The sequence below is a fragment of the Phymastichus coffea genome, unplaced genomic scaffold (genome assembly GCF_024137745.1).
Source record: "Phymastichus coffea isolate CEN01 unplaced genomic scaffold, Cenicafe_Pcof_1.1 PCOF00047, whole genome shotgun sequence".
NCBI lineage: Eukaryota > Metazoa > Arthropoda > Insecta > Hymenoptera > Eulophidae > Phymastichus > Phymastichus coffea.
This window is the reverse complement of record NW_026706858.1, coordinates 435,908-453,340: the sequence shown is the minus strand read 5'-3', so window position 1 is coordinate 453,340 and position 17,433 is coordinate 435,908. Positions and strand designations below refer to the sequence as shown.

Genomic DNA, 17,433 nt, shown 5'->3' with positions numbered 1-17,433 from the left:
TTTTATATGCCGCGCCGCGCGCACAGGCCCATCAAACTATGGCGAAATATCGAGTGGGGCTGGCTCGGACGGCCAACGGCAGGAGTCGCGCCGTGTCGGCCCAGAGGGCCAGCGCGACTGTAAAGATGAAACTCGGGGGGGCTATATCCGCGGACGGGTTCCGTTCAACACTCGACCCATTTTCAATGAATTTGGTCGTTGCGACGTTGGCGCGTGCCAAATTGCAAGATTGCAGTACGCGACAAAGAAGTCGAAAAAAGCAGCGGGAGGTGAGAAAATATGGTGGATTAACGAGATGGCGAGAGGAGACTGAAAAGCGTACCTCAAGATCATCGGGCTCGTGGCAATCGACAAGGGGCAGAGATGGAGAGAAAATGAGGACTCGCGCCGGTAACGACTGCCGGAAGCTCGTCGTCGTTGTCGTCGTCGTCGTCGTCGTCGAGCTTTAACGAGTCCGCTTGTTGCTCTTTCTGGGCCTCGCTCCCTCTCGCGCAGGCAGATAGTTGCGCCGCTTTCCGATTTTTTCGCCGAAAATTCCGTCGGCATCGCGCATCGAAGCACGCGATAATCGCGTTACAATGCAGGTTATCGCCGCAGCCCAGGCCCTGCAGGGGCGGCATTAGAGGACGCGGGCATGCTGCGTTTGTAATTACAATTGAAATCGATCGATCGGCGCGTGCACGCGCGGCGTATTATCGACGCGCAGATTAGACGCCGGGAGTGGCCGCACGCTGGCTTGTAAAACAAGGCGCATCGATTTATTTAGATTGACGGCGCGCCGTGGCGCGTCCTTCGAAATGCCTGTTATTTGAAGGCGCTGAAGCAACAAACGATAAGGTGTCCCTCTCGGTCTGCGCACGCCCCCGTGATCCGGTTTATACGCGCGGCCGGCAGTGCTCGGTGTACACGAGGCGTCGAGCAGCAAGTCTAGCATAATATCGATACCGGCGCCAGCCAGCCGCGTCTTAACCAAAACACCCGATTGATTGCCTCCGCCACTCGTCTGCTCGATTTGCAAGTCTTGAAGGACGCCTCTGATTGGACGACCGCTGACGAAGGTCCACGGGCCGAGGACAATGTCGATAATGTCCGTGGTATCCGAGCGCCGGCAGCGGCTGATACTGACTGCGCTGATTCGCGTTTAGCCCGAATGACGTATGCCCGATTTAGGCCTCGAGCTGACGATCTGAGAAATCAACTGCGACTTCTCTGCAAATTCCTCATTTGCAGAGTTGTCCTCGGAGTTTGCTGCAGAAATTTGTCTTTGTTGGCCAAATAGCTCTGTCCTATGTCCTTGCGCCGTCCGGCCCCTTCGAGATATCAGTATCCAGAGAAATTCTCCGAGGGAGCAAGTTTCTTCGAGGGGGCAGGCAGGAGGAGAAGACGACTCGGCGAGCAGGCAAATTTCTGAACGAATAAAGACAGCCGAGAGCATTCGCGGAATCTTGCTGCTCGGGCGAGTTATTCGGTTATTCGAGGACTCCGCGACGAGAAAGAGAGCACGGCGAGGCGAATATTCGAAGGATAGGCCAACGGAGCATTGTCTCGTCGATGGGCCCGGGCAGCCGAGCCGTCGGAAGTTAATTTTTGAAAGTTGCCAGCCGAGTCCTGGGCGCGTGACAATTAGCAGACGTCGCGCGAAACTGGATGCGCGCTCGCGGCGGCGGGCGAGGCAGTCTGCCGCTGGCCGCGAGCACGTCAAAAACTTTGGCGGCGACGCGTCGAAAGTGACGTCCGGCTTAAACGCGTTACAGCACCGCGGCCGCGCGGCTCGACAACTTTTGACGCGCGGCAAACACAATAAAGCCCCGACAGAAATCATCCGCGAGTAAACATTCGCGCCGGCCTTCGCCCCCGCCATTCATCCGCGCCGCTGCGCCCGGAGCATTAATAATTCCGCGCGCAGCCCCATTTGTCCTACGATTTGCCGGCAATTGAATCGTACGTCGCGCACAGCAGCGCCGCCGACCCAAGACCCGCTGCCGGCTGCTGTGTAGTCCGGTCCTCCGTACGTGTTCGGCCGCCGAACACGCTGGCAAAAGCCCCGGCCGACTTTGGCGTTAAAATTTCAAGTTGGCCTCCTCCCTCGGCCGCGCCGTCGGTCCCTTCGATTGGCTGCCGACCGCGCCAAAAACCCAATCCGAATCTGCTAATTCGGCACGCGGTGCCGTAACGAAGGCGAGCAAGGTCTTTTCGTCCCGTCGCTTCGCGCCACTTCGCGCCACTTCGCGCCAATTCGCGCTAGGCTGCGCGCGCGTTTGTTACGCCCCGACATTTCACGATCGAGATAATTTTATCGCTTGCCCGTGTGCGCGTATTCCCGCTTTTGGGCGCTCTTCGGTAAAACATAGCCACTGATTTTCATTTTTCGTTCGTACGTTCATGCGCGCGACGCTCTGTTACGGTTCGATCGTATATCAATTGATTGGCCCTCGGTCTCGGTTTTCATCTGTTTTCATCGGTTTTCATCGGTTTTCATCGGTTTTCATCGTACAGCGCGATCCGTCGGTAGATTTGTTTTCAAGCGTTTTCGGAAATGCAATCGTCCGCACGCCGACTGCGCCGACTGACGCGGGCCAATCATTGGCAGCGATTGGATCTCGAAGCACAGCGCTTGGCAGCTATCGTTATTCTTATTCGAACGGGAAGCATCGATCGCTACACGCCATGCCCTTGACTGTTGACGAGACAATTGGGCCGTAGCCGCGCCACTGGCCGATCACATTGAAAGCTGCAAAGAGAAAACTTGGACGAAAGCCATTTCTAATTTCCGGAGCATAGCGGGACACTTTCGCTGTCGCGCAGGTGCCGCAGAGGGAACAGGAAGGATCGGGCGTCCGTATCGGAATGGCACGGAAATTCGCGAGCGAGCGCGCGGACAAAAAGCCGACGCTTGACCCCCGTCCGGGGGCTCGCACGAGGCTACGAGGGACAATTTCCTCTCTCGATCTGTCCTCTTTACGGGGAACGCGCGCTCTCTCTCCCTCTCCCTCTCTCTCTCTCTCTCTCTCCCTCTGGAGAATCTACCGCCGCGTCCATTTGTATGCAAACACATTTCCGAGATGGTTTTTTGCTCTTCTGGCCTATTCGCTTGATATTTCCGCGTGCCTCCTTTTTTTCTCATTCCGCGCAGAGAGGCAGGCACAGGCCGGAGGATGATGTTTGCGCTCGCGGAATTGTTTGCTGCGACTACGGGCAATCACGGAGATTATCTCCGACGATGCTCTCGCTCTTCTTCTTCTCCCATCCGCTGCTCGGCCGCCTGTTTGTAGAGACAAGACGCGCATTGAAACGCCGGCAACTCATTCGAGACGCGCGTACACGGCAAGCGCACGCGCTCCTTCTCGTTTACCCCCGTTTATCCTCGATTATAGCCGATTATCGACGATAAGTTTGCGTGGCGCTTCGCGAACGCTTCCGAGCGGCACCCAAGTTGCGCGCGTCACGAACGAATCGCATACGCAATAGCGACGCGGAGCCAAGCACTGTTTATGGGCATTGCGCGACGCGCGTACCAGCCACAATTATCGTAAGATCGCACGGCGGAAAGGCGAAACGCCGACGCTTATTACGAAATTCCCGTCGCGTAGGAATTCGATCGGCGGCGGCGGGCTGAAACGTTGCCGCGCGACGTGCATGCTTGCGGCTGGCTTCAAATCGAACAGCACCGCTCGTTTAGATAAAGGCACAGCAGTCTCGGTATACGGCGCCTCTGTGTATGTCGCTCACACACCCTCTGGGATCAATGCCAAAGCGAAGCAATATCGAGCGAAGCTTGCTCGCTTTGGCACTGTACTTAAGCATCTTACCACTCGGATGCGACTGCTCTTTCGTCGAGTCAGTCAGTCGTTTCCGTTTCGGCACCGAGCGTACCGTTCGTTAATCAACTTGCGGCAAATCTGCTCGACGCGGAACGGATGGGCGAAGCCTCGACAATTGCCACGCGCATGGACGTGCCTGTCGAGACATTCAGTTGCATATTTTCATTCGCCATTTCCGTCTCGACGAAAAAACACTTATGTTTTTTCTATATTTCTATCTGCTGCTGCAAGTCGACTTTTGCCGCGAAGAAACGTCCGGCCGAAAATAATCGTATCCTTGCGCGGACCGTGACAACTTTTGTAAACAGTATTTTTTCTTGTCACGCGGAGGAGGATGATTGAGCGATCGTTGAGAAAGTCTGGGACATTAAAACTGATGTATTTTATTTCACAAACGGAGACAAGCATATTTCTTTTTACCATGAAAATGAGAAATTCTCATCTAGCTAAACGCTTCTAAGGACACTTGCATTATACGAGTATAGGAGTCGCATTCGCCTCGGCAAATCGAAGGATAGAGAGAAAGAGAGAGAAAAAGAAATTGGAAGCGCGAGTTGGCTTTTAGCTTTCTTTTTGCTCTCCGCGCGGCAAAGAGAGTACGTCGAGAAAAGAGAGAGAGAGACAGAGAGAGAGCGAGAGATAGGAAGGCGTGCGGCAGTGTAGCCACATGTATAATTTATGGCGCGTAATGCGCGGCAAGCGGCATGCATGGACGCCAAGACGACGACGACGACGACGACGGCGTCGACGACGCTTTTCTCCTTTTGCTTCCGTGCGAGCGAGCAAGGGAATCGAATTTCTGATGCTCCAGTTGATGCGAGCTCGCTCTCTTTTTTGTCTCGGCAATCCGATTTTCTGCAATTGCTGTTAGCGTTGCACTCGCGCGCACGACCAGTTCCCTCTTTTTTTATTTCACTTTGGCTGCAATTCCTCGTATTAGTAGCTTTTCAAACTGAGCTTTAGAATCGATTTAAAATTCATTGTGCGCGCGCCACGAGTATACCGGATGCCAATTTCATTGGAATACTCAATGTTCGAGCGAGAGAGAATTACTCGCTTCGTTCGACCGAGAGAGTAGGAGGCCTCACAATTAGTTAGGAAAACTTTCAATTAAATTATTGGAAATTCGTTTAGAGAGCTTACTCGCTAGTGCGTTTTCCAGCGAGGACCGTTCGACGATATCTTTGTAATGTTGCATCACTGTTCACTTGCAAATAATATTAACGGATATTGTTCTTAGGCGTCTTGCTTTAGACTTGAGATAATTCACCGGCGAGTGAATAGAATCGAATTTTGACCAAGTGCACCGAGCGATTCGTTCGAATTGCAAATGAACGACAATGACAACAGCAGTGTCCAAATGAAAGCGACGGCATCATCAGGCAGCACATCCCGTGGCTGAAACTCTCGCGTCACAAAAGGAAGTAGCGAGATTGCAAGCGTGAGGGGGAGAACGCATTTGGAAGCTGCACAAAACACATCGTCAAGCGCGACTAGGATGGGCAAAAGAAGAAGGGTGAAGCGTGTGGCTATGCACTCGAGACGGGGGCAATAAAACGAGCCCTTCCATTGTGACACCTCGCTCCCTCTCTTTCCGACTTTCTCGTACGTTCTGTCTCGCTTCGGAGACACATCCGCGCCACGAGACAGTGATTTCCAGGAGAGCAGTCGCGCGAAAGACTCTCGCGCTCGCGATTTGCAGGCGACGTGTTTCAAGCCAGGCCGCGGCAAAAGAATCCCGAAGGCAGCCGTCAAGTCCAAACTTGCCGGCTGGAAATCCAAAGGACGACGCCTCTGAGAGCCGCTCCGTGGACAGGGCGCCGGCGCTGCCTCCTTTCTTCTCGTTCGACCGCGCTGTCGCCTCCGCCCTCCCCTCGTCTACTCGCGGCTGCGGCGAGGCTGAGCGAGCATCGTCGTCGGCGCCGAGTTAGCGCAGAGCGATTTTCAAAGGGCTGACAGACTCGCGGCAGCTCGCTCATCCTGAAAGTTCGCCGACGAGTTGCCGTTGATCGCACGCGCACGCAAACGCACGCAACTTGCCTGAAAATCCGTCAAGAAGCCCGCGCGCGCAACACCAGTCGGACGCACACTTGCCTCCGTTTCTCGAAAGTTGGACCGAGACTGCAGCTCCAGGCATATTTGTATTTTTCGAGCTATCTTCGGCCATCGCGCTGTGTACACAGCTCTAGACAAGTAGCCCTTCATCAAGGACGCGTGCGCGCACGGCCGGCTATATCTGCACTAGCGCCGAGTTATTGCTGGTATGAAACCCATGGTAAATGATGCGCTGCCGCGTGACCTGCAAGCGCAAAACCTTTCAAAGTCCCTTTAGCTTTACTACTGTTCTGAGCTATCTTGCGGCCCTCCCCCCTCTCCTTCCGCACGGCTATCTCGTAGCTCTTGCATTCGATTGAATTCTCCCAAAAGGAAATAGAGCAGATCGCGATTGTTCGTCCAGGCCGACTCGCTTTTTCCTCGGTCGCCAAGCTCGGCTCTTTTCGCGAGATGATTAAGTGTCTTTCGAGCTCGTCAAATTGCACGGAAGCAGCTGCCGACGAAAAGGCCATATCTAGAAGCCACATTAGAACAGACAGCGATCTCGGATTACCGATGGTTAGTGGTGCATCGCATCAAGGGCAAGACAGCGAGTCGCAGCGAGGCGGGGTTCTCGAGCGAGCTGCAAGGGAGCTATGCTGTGCGGATCGTACGTTTGCGCAGTGGGTGCGCGCGCTAATAGATTTGCAGGTGCGATTGGCCCGTCGGGGCTTGCGACTCTCGCACCTGTGTTTAAATGGACGGCGAGGCACTTGGACGTGACGCTGTTGCCCGCTAACTGCGCCCGAATTAATGGATTTACGGCCGGCCTGGGCGCATGCGCGCGCGCGCAGCGCGTTCCAAGTATCTCTTTTTACAGCCCTGAGCGAGCCCTCTATTAGTCGTGTAGTTTGTAGTTCGGACGCTAATCCAATACCCAACGTTTCCCCCAAGATCAAATCTATCGATTCCGCAAGCAGAACTTGCCGGTCGTTTTATTTTTCTGCGCTCGCTCGACGCAATCGCACACAGCAACATTTGCCAGAGCGAGCACTTAGCCGCAATGGGTTGCGCGGATTGTCTTGCGCGCGAACGGAAATACGTATAAAAATGGGCGAGCGCATCGAGAATGCATCGAACGCGATCGGCGGCCAAGTAATTGGAGCCGAGCTCGCGGATGTCGATGTTCTCGGGCGCCGCGCGGTAAATCCCTGGCGTTGCGGACGTGCTCGGCTCGGCCATTCGACGCCAAATCTGGAATCGCCGAGCGGGCTGCGACGAGAAACCGGCGAAACTGGCCCGGTATTTTGCGAGCGCACCCCGGCCCCGAACATCTCTAGCCGGGCTTCTGCGCACTTTCGTCGCGCGATGCCCGAGCGAATCTCGAGCTCGACTACTGTATCTGGCCGCGCCCGAGATGGCCAGCTACCCATTGGGCTTAAGGCGGAGAGAATGGCCCGCGCCGCCTATTCAGTGGCGACCACTTAGCTCCGCTTCTTAAATAAATCACGCGGCACTTACGTCACCGCAGCTCTCCTTTGTGCTTTTTTAGCGGGCCGCGCGTCCTCCTTCATCCGGCTTAGTCGCTCTCCGCGGCGGCGCGGCGCGCGCCGGAGAGCCAGAGAGACGCAAGATACAGGTCGTCTAATGGCCCCCTCGCCGTCCCTCGTCCGGCCCTCGCTGCAGAATGCACTCGGCCGTTGTCGAGAACGATCGCGGGACGCTCCTTTGCAATATTTAATCTTGGTGAGAATCGGGGCCGAACGCCTCGATATGCATACTAGAAGTTTGCTTCGAGTACTCGTTAGTTGTTTCGGCACCGTTCCATTGGAGCAGCTCATCCTGGAAATATTAGCAAGGCTGCTTCGAACGAAAAGTGCAGTCACTGGCTGCGACGTGCGCTTTCATTCATCGAGCTGCTCCTTTATTCGACCACATTATAATTCGATTGACGGTTCATCCGCTCGGCGGCGTCGATGGACGATCCGATAAATAAAGCATCGAGCGCACAAGGCAACAGAGCGCGCGCTCGCGGAATAATGACGGCCGGCGAGAGGCCCATTCGAAATAATTCACCGGCGTAATTTCGCGAAGGCAAATGACGACGCGCTTTTATTAAATTCTCCATCGGGCTGGCTCGCCACGCCCGTAAATCAGCTTTATTAGCTGCGCCGCCACATCCTCTCCTGCTCCTGTGCAGCACATTGTTTCTCGCCTTTCCACTTTCCTCCCCCAGCCACTCCCTCTCTCTCCGATGCAGCCAGCTTCAGCTGCTCCTTTTGTTTTCTTTGGACTATCAATCAAAGTACGTACGCGCCGAGCGCGCACGCCACATCGTGCTGCTGCATGCTGCTTGCTCTCCAGAACTTTCGCCTTTTCATACTTGCGCACGCTTTCCCACGCGAAACCCGCCGTATCAGGCTTATCGCCGTTGTTCTTCTTGTTGTTGTTGCCGTTGTAGCTGTGCCATTTTTTCTTCCGCGCTCATATACCGACACGGCGATCAGATTTTTATGCGAGCGTCGATTGACTTTCCACGTCGCAGCGCGTCCATGACAATGAATATTAAAGCAGTCTGCCTTTCGTTTGGATGCCGGACAGCTGCCCACCAATTGCATGCTTTCCAGTATTTTTAGCCGCTCACATGGGCATTGCAGTCAACGATCTTTCTCTTGCGAAACTTATTTTATTGATTGCGTGTCGCGTGCATTTTCAATATTTTCGGTAGCCGTCCGGAGCGGCATTATTGAAAACCCCGATTCGAAATAACATCGTGCATAAAGGAACGCTATTCCTGGTTGGGAAATACGATTTCGAATCTTTTTCGTACTTAAAGATCCACAATGTCTTTTGTTACAATTATTGGAATCATCATTTTTCGATGGGACGGCCAAATTGTATTCCCGAATCGCATCAAGTGCCATAAAATATTTAATCTCATCTAGGTTGAACGGATAAGAGGAGAAGACAAAACGGAAAAAATTGAAGATCAATACACTTACGGCTGAATCCCTTTTAATTTTAACGAGCTTACATCGACCGAATAGATGCGGTAAAACCGTGTACGTCAATACTTCACCAACCTGAAACAAGAATAGAAAGGCTTCCATTATTGTCTGATATTCCATGAAATCCGTTTCGTAAAAGTTAAAGTAAATCCCATGGAAAAGAGCTGCAAAGCCAAATTCAGTTGTAAAAACGTTTTTCTTTTTTTCTTTTTTATATTTAAAGTTGTAAAAACCGGTGAGAAAGGCGAGGCAGTGGCGGTGAGAAGGAAAGGTAAACAGGGCTAAAAGCGTTCGAGTGTTCGGCCGGGTGCTGACCGTGAACTCGCTTAGCTCTCGTCGCCTGAGGGCTGAACAGGATCAAGCATCCATTTGAATTCTCGCGCTTCTATTTTACGACTGGGACACACGCAACTGCCGCGTAAGCGAGTTTCCCAATGTGCTACGGCTAGTTTTCTCGAGGTGTCGAGTTTACGACGCTGAAAGAGGAATTTGGATGTTGTCTTGTGCATTTTGATGATTACAAACGTTTCATAAAGCATTTGTAATTCAAAAGCCAATTCAAATGAAATTTATATTTCGTGAGATTTCAAATAATTGATAATCCTTTTTATTGATCGGTATTATGGAATACAAATGAATTAGCGAAAGAAATAATTTTAAGAGCGAAATTGTCGAGAAAATGATAAATAGTCCATAAATAATGTAAGTTAATCGATACTTTTATTGAATAATATCTGCGTCAAATTAACAATATGTCAGCATTATCCGTCACAAGAAAAGCTATTCTGCTATTTGCGTAAAATAACTTTTAAAAGAATATTAATATTTTAGAAATAGAAATACCTTTGAAAATTCCTAGTACAAACTATTTAGTATAACATGCCTACATTGTTTCCTTGTGTTCATTCTTGAAAGTTTATTTTTGATGTCATTGCTTAAATAAATGATAATACACGAGTTTTTAAATAATGTAGAGATTGGATAAAATTATGTAGAATTTTGAGTATTCCGGAAACCAAAATTTATATACTTTATTCAGTGACATTGACAAAAAAAAGAGGCTCGAACTATTAGAAAGAATTTATTAGAAAAAACCCCCATTCGTAAGTAGGGAAAAAGCCACAAAAGCTAAGCTTGGAAAATGTATCAATCGCACTATATCAGGGAATTATCACACTTACAATTAGACGAATACACTTGTTGGCATACGCATGCAACAAAGTTGCTCACAATTGAGCTTCGCCCAGGCTGCATTGATTGTTCAGAATCCGAGACCGTGAATGGACATTTCGGCAGAGACCGTCGCGAGGCTACGGATTGCGGTGTCAGCGCTGACTGGCTTGAGATGAGAATACGCGGCCTCAGACCCTGTCTCTTTTGGGCTCTCGCGCGCTTATGTAATAAATTTACGCTGCCTTTAACAGTGCCATGCTGATAGCCAGCAGCTTGTTGTTCAATATTAAATTAACGCGAGTAGAGTAATTATTACATACACATATTCAAATGAGAATCCACAAAGTGTGACTTTCATCTTGATCACTTCCATTTTTAAGGGAGTTGCAAGATGAAAGTACTAGAATAAATAATTGTTGCGTTCATAAGATGCCATATGAACTCTTGTGGGACATCAACACCGGTGTGATTAACAGTTTTTTCTGAACAATGTGTACTTTTGATACTGAGTATTCTGACTGAATTCGATCGGAATAAAGCTACAAGAAAACTATTGCCGAAAAGCAAAAATCGGATCACCGGAACCAATCAATTACACCATGCAAGTTAACCCTCAAAATCAATTTCCCAGATAGAAAGCCAAATGGAAAAAGCCCTCGTGCACTAGCAAATAAAAGAAGAGGGACAGATAGAAAGTCTCCGAAAAAAAAACGAGGATATCCCCGACAAATCTCAACGATGAAAAATCGCCTCTGCGGGGGGTTAATTCGGTTTGGTAAGTAGAACGAACGCACGTTGGTTGCGTGCGCGCGTTTGTCTCAATTTGCTAGTGTGCCGTCGTATTTTTCGGTCGTAGACCCGCGAGACTGCCACGAGAACGCTGAGATTTGTGGCAGAAGAAGAGTTTGAGAGACTTTATTGCTTCTGGTTTTCGTGACGCGATGACGCCAGCCCGCAAGCTTCGAGAGCTTCTGGAAGAGACCCACAACGATAGGAGCTTTTATTCTTTTTGAAAGGCCAACGATTCGTTGGCGGAACGCTAAATTTAAAAAATGATAAAAGTGCTTTGCAAACGAAGCAAAATTTCCGAGAAGCAAAATTTACAACCTAACTACCCTTCCTTTCATCTGCGCCTACGAGCGTAGTGTTGCGGCAGGGGGGCAGGAAAAGTAATATGGCTGTAAGTAAAGTACCGCATCTCGATAGGATTAGCGTGGAAAGAGAGGGGAAGAGAGGATGGGCTGGGAGAAACGAGGCAAATTTTCCAATGATCCTCTCACAAGCTCGATACGGCCAAACTTGGAAGACTGAACTACTGCGCTCTCGCTCGCTTCGTTTCCCTGTCGACACGAGTTGTTCGCCCAAAGTTCGATCGAACGTCTTTAGCCGAGGAGCTGCTCGCGTACAGCCAACTGATGAGACACGCGTGTAGATTTTCAGGGCCTCACCTCCAGCAGACTTTCGGGATGCGAGCTACAAAAAACTTATCTTCCCTTCACAGCGTTTGGCAAAGTGCTTTGCGAACGTGTCAATTTTAGGCATCCAAAGCGAAACCTACGTATGCTCTTCTAAGTAGACGGAACGAGGATATCGTTAACGCGGCAAATTGTAGGAAAGCAGTGTTTCTAATCGTGAAACATATGACATATATTGTAGATGTCGTCGATGTATCAAAAGAGTCGTACCAATACCAGCAATAATCGTAGCGTGATAATTGTTCGATAAATAGTGAAAAAAGCCAAGGTCGTTATCTCTGTTGGGCGCGCAGTGAGCAATAGAAACAGCCACGCGCTCGCTGCAGAAATAACAAAGCCGCAGATCCATTACTTCTAATCTGGGTGTTCGGTCCATGCATCGCAGGCTCACGCGCGCATATATCAAAATCATAAAAATAACCGACGAAGCAGGCGTTCGCTCGCCGACAATACAGTTTTGCCCCGTGGCGCCGGAAAAAAATATCCATAAGCCGTATTATCCATCTTTCCTGGGCAGTGAAGATATGCAAAATAGAGACGCGCGACGACGACGTGTACCAAAAAAAGGAGAAGAAGGACAGCATCGAAAAGCCATGCGTACGCGTACGCGAGCGAGCGCGATGAGCCTTTGAGAGAGGAGGGAGCAACGCGTACGCGGAAAATTGCTATTTTTATCAGAGCAAAGCGCCAGACCGAGTTGAGGAATAATGTAATTTCGTGCCCTGAGAGCGAGTGTCGCCGAAAGCAATTTTCCGCGCTAAATTCCGCGTTAACGCTTTCGCTCATTAATTTCCGTCTTTTTTTCCTCTCTTCCGTCCTTTCAATTTTCATCAAGCTGCATCTTGTCTGCCGTAATTGAAATGTCCATTTGATGCGCATGCTTAACGTGCACGCGCTGCTGTTAATGAGATTCGACATTATTGTCTTTGTTCCTTGCTCGATGGAAATATATCTTTCCGATTGTTCGTGAAAATGTAATCATCGACGACGCGCGATGAAAGAAAAACGTTCGGCCGAAGGATGATTCATCGCGCGGCACCTGCTCTACGTATACTGCGCTACACGTGCTTTTGTGCGGCTCACCCCGCGAGAAGACAAAAGTATGCAACAGCGGACCAGCTACACAGCCTCACCTGCAGCGACTACCCCGTCGTACACGCCTGCGTCGCGACGAGGGATCGAGGGACCGAGGGACGGCCAAGGGGAAAGGGCAAAGAAAGCGAAGGGGACAGGACTACGGTGCAGCGACAATTTGAGCGCGGGGAGGCGCTGTCGGGTGATACCCGGATCGACGACAATGCAGGCGATAATGAGGCTATAGGTGAGGGAAAGCCTAATGACGGAGTATTTATCCGCCGGGGATACAATTGATAGACATTGGTTTGCCGTGGCCGCGTTTTAACGAACGCGCCGCCACGCCGCCGCGCCGCAGCATCGCGCCGCCCGGAGTGCACTGATTATTTATGCCGCGCCTCGGTGAGTATTAATAAAGTTGCGATAGCGGCGAGCAGGCCGTTAATTTCATCATCGCGCGCACGCGTCTTTGTTAATCTTCCGGCTTTCCGGCTTTCCAGCTTTTGCGTTGGCGGGTGAGCGGCGCTTTTTTTCGCAGCCGCGCCGAGGGAAAGAGAGGCTTCTTTATTTCAGCCGGCTACGTGACTTCTCGAGGCTCCGTCTGCTGCCGACGAGTAAGAACGTTACGTGCACCTTTCCTTCCGCCGGTCGCGTTGTAGCAGGGAGATTTCGCTTCGGGCTTTCGTGAGTCGCTACCACGACTCGCGACTTGCTTCTTAACTGGCTCCAATCTCTTTCTTGGACTATTGATTTTTCGATGAAAAAATTCTGTTTTCAAAGGTTTAACTTTGTACTCGGCCCTTGTTCGAGAAATACTCTCCTCTTGCAGCAATCGCGCGTCAATGTCGTTATTGTCAATTCAGAGAATAAAAATGTCTCTAATAAATTCATTCATTGCATCGCGTAATGTTCAATCGCACGCACTGAGCTGTACTTGAAATTCATCGGCAATTGATATCGTGAATCGCCGCGAAAACGATTTGCTCGCCGGAAGTGCATCGTCCAACCCGAATTGAAACAAAGTTGAGCGTCAATCATGGTGGTTTTGCTCCATCCATGAGGCGCCTTTTTGCGCGCGCGGACCCTCCACGCAGCCCGCCACGCTGGCGTTGGTGCTGGTCGCCCCTTTAATTGGTTCATATCGCGCTGACGCTTGGCGAAAAGTGAAAAGGGGTCACGTCCTTTCTATCTCGAGAGCCTTTTATATCTGGTCCGCTTGATTACAAATTGTACGCGAGAATTGGCGCGAATGTAAGGAAGTTGCGAGGCGCAATTAGAGCCCCGCAAAAGAAACGATGTTCGAAAAGCGATAAGGACGTTCAAGGAAAAAGGTGGATTCGTCGTCGGTCGTGACTCCCGATGCTTTTGACGATTTCGCTGCCTTGCCTCGTTTTAATTAAGCCCGACTTTTTCAAAGTCCTTCACAGCTTCACGGCTGTTGGTACTTTGCGAGATGTCGCTCGCCCTTACTTGCGCCGAGATACTGATCCCGAAGACAATGAGAAGATTCGAATAGGAATTTGGTCGGTATTGCCGCAATAGCGTTCGCCTGGCCTCTATTGCCGACATCCTATATTAACAAAGGTATTTGCCGCGAGAATGCGAAATCCATTCTGGTGTGTCTCGCATCGAAAATTCGCTCGCTCGCTCGCTCGCTCCAAACAAACGTGCTTCGTGTGGCGCGATACATAAGAAAGGCCGAGAGCGGCACTGCAATAAGCAGCTACTTTGGTAGGCCTATACATAATAAAGGAGGCAGAGCGCGTGCCGTGTCTTGGTTGGTCTTGTTGGTCTTGGCGCGTGGCGTCCCGCTCGGCATATTGCCTGCTCTCTAAAACGGAGCGAGCGCTGCGGAGTGGTTCTGTTATTAAGTCGAGTCTATCCCGATGTGCCACAGGTGCACACAGAGCCACGAGGATCGCGAGCGCGCTCGCAGGCGCAATTCCGCTTAATCTCTGTACACACGATGCGCCCTCGCCGCGCCCTCGCCGCGCCACTGCAAAAATTACAAATTCGGTAAATGTTAGTCCGACGGCAAGCGCTCGTCGCGCGCTCATCGTGCGCTCGTCATCCCGAATTTCCAACTTTCTCCTTTGGCTTTCCTCGGCTCCGACAAAGGAGCCACGGGCACGGCCTCCATTATACAACTCATTTACATGCTCATTTTCTTCGACACGCGCTCACGAGCGAGCGATTCGATTTGCATGCTCGCCACCTTAATTTCAATTTAATGAACTCGGCGGGCCGGCCAGCTAGCCGTCGATTGTTTCTCAAAAATATGGAAAATTCGACAGCCGCTGTTGGCCGACCTAATTACTTGTGTCGCCGGTCAAATTGCTCGAAAACGCGAGGCCCTTCCGTCCATTTCGTGCATCCGGCAAAAAATTTTCCGGTCCACTCGCTCAAATATATCGAGAGATATTCCCGCATTACGTATGCGCGAATCGGAGAGAGCGAACATGTCGCGCGAGCGCGTCACCGTAACTTTAGAGTACACGTATAACGCGTATAACTCGAGATGCTGAATTCCTTCAGAGATTGAGTGTCTCGTGCAAACTGATAGGCTTCGATCGCGAGACAAATACGTGCTCGGATGTTTCGTTCTGCACTGATTGTTGTTTCCGTAACACCAACCGAAAAAATACGTCTGAACGATTGCGAAAGCCGAAATGAGCTCGCACCAAGTATCAGTATCAACTATGCACAAAAATTCGCTGCATCCCCTCTGTGTCGCTTACAAACTGCGCGCAAGTAACGTCAGGTTTAAAAACAACGATGTTGCTCCAACAAAAGTAGTTGGCCGTACACCGCGCAGTAGCAGCGAAATCCCAAACGATGACAATTTGAAGTAAAAAAAGCCGCCGCAGCTGTTGGTTTGGAGCTCGTTACGAGTTGGCGAAACAAGTAACTTTGTCAGTAGGACAAACGCAGCAATGCACCAACGCACCAACTTACCAACGCACCAACGCACCCACGCAACAACGCACCGCAATGAAATTACGCGTGAGTGGACGACTCGCGACTCGCAGCGCGTACTGTGGAAATATTCGTCGCATAGTCGCGCGCAGGAATCCCTTGCACAAGAGTGCGCCTCTGCTAGCACTCGTGTTTTATCGGGAGTCCCGCGCTCTCGCGGTTCTATGCATTCTCACGACGGGCGTCGTTGTTCTCGAGCCAAAAATGTACCGTTTTGCCTCCATTCTTGCGCGCGCACGCCAGTCGCGATCTGCTACTCGCGCGCGCTACTTTCAGGTAGTAGAATATAATCTAAAAGAATAGGAGAAATCAGATGGCACGGATTAACGAGCACTGACTAAAGCATCTGCTTCTCGCATGAAATTGCAAAATCTACCGGCGAGCCAAGCCAAACGAGTTTAAAAGCCTTTTAGCCCGATTGAAAAGTAAAAGCAAGAGAAGCTGACTGGAATCGTATTACTTGGTTTTAGCAGTGCAGCAGTGCAGTGGCACATAAAGACTACGTGTCGCCTCATGCGAAAGAGTCAATATTAATTAAGATAATGGAAGCGTGCGGTGGCTGCAACAAACAGCTCATTATTGCACTCGGAGTGGGTGCACGATACAGCCGCCTCGCTCGCGATAGTAAAAGAACGGCGTCGCGAAAAGTGTGGAGGCGTAGCGTCGCGATTACGGCGCATTTACAGGGCGCGTTCAAGCTCCGGCAATAATTATGCAGACAAAACAACGTGCAGCGTCGGTTTTCAGAAGCGAGGAAAAAACAAGCCACTGATAGCGCCATGAGTAACATTAGAAGGCGGCGAAAATGAGAGGCTCGCGTGAAGGACCTCCGAGCCAACGATAAGGCTCCCGCTGATAAGGAATTAGGCCTGGCGGCTTTCTCTCTCCGACTCTAAATGGATTATGTCCAGCTGCATCGTTGCCAGGCTTATCTCTCCGCGAGCCGGCAAGCAAAAGTAAGTCAAAGCCGCGATATTAAAACGAGTTATTTATGGCTGGCCGGCATGAATTTCCGCGCGAGCTCGATCAACTTTTTCTTCGCACGTGCAGAGGCAAAAAGATATCTCGCGTTTGTTTGCCAGCACTTCGCCAGCGCCGACGAGCCGACGGTGTAAAATTAAGCTAAACAGCGGATAGCCGGAGACATTTTCATCGTCAAAAGAATGGCTATCGAGTGATAAACTCGACCGTTGAGTCGTTACGGGGCGTTATCCAACATTTCCTTTGATATTCTTTATTTATGAATATTCACAAAATTATCCTGTCTATCAATTTATCTCATAATATAATAATATACAATCATTTTGCTTGATGATGAAGACAGTAGACATGCTATGTTCATTCTGGCGGATGACGCCGTGTTACTATAAGCACACGCGGATGGCGTCATGTTATGATGGGAGTTGACGGATGACGTAATGATAAATTAATTGTAGGATGAAAACATTAACTCCGCTATAAATTATGTATAGAGTGATTGCGATCGTTGCCTACACTACTTTCAAGTTGAGCAAAAGCTTAAGAGCTCGAAAACAAATGCATATGTGCGATTAACTACCTGAATATAATGTTCTTAGATGAAAACATTTCAAAGGAGGAGAAAACGTTACGTTTGACATGCATGTAGATTTTGAATGTGTCTTAAAACCGGTCAGTGATCGTCGCGCTCTTGGAATGCAAGTGCGGAAATCCATTTGGAGCAGATAAAAAGAGGACAGACGAAGATAAGACACTTAGATATCAATGGATTCCGTAGCACTTCGACTCGTCGCTGAGGCCAACCGATTGCGAATCGCTGCTAGAAAAACTCTCTCTCTCTTTCTCTCTCTCTCTCTCTCTCTCTACCGCCGTCTCCAACGCACCGACGATATT

General features: G+C 50.4%; 1 protein-coding gene across 3 annotated transcripts in view; it reads right to left on the bottom strand.

Annotated features, from left to right (window-relative positions):
• Window positions 1–17,433, bottom strand: part of LOC131665181 (beta-1-syntrophin) — a 140,049-nt gene that overhangs the window by 45,922 nt on the left and 76,694 nt on the right. The window lies entirely within an intron of this gene.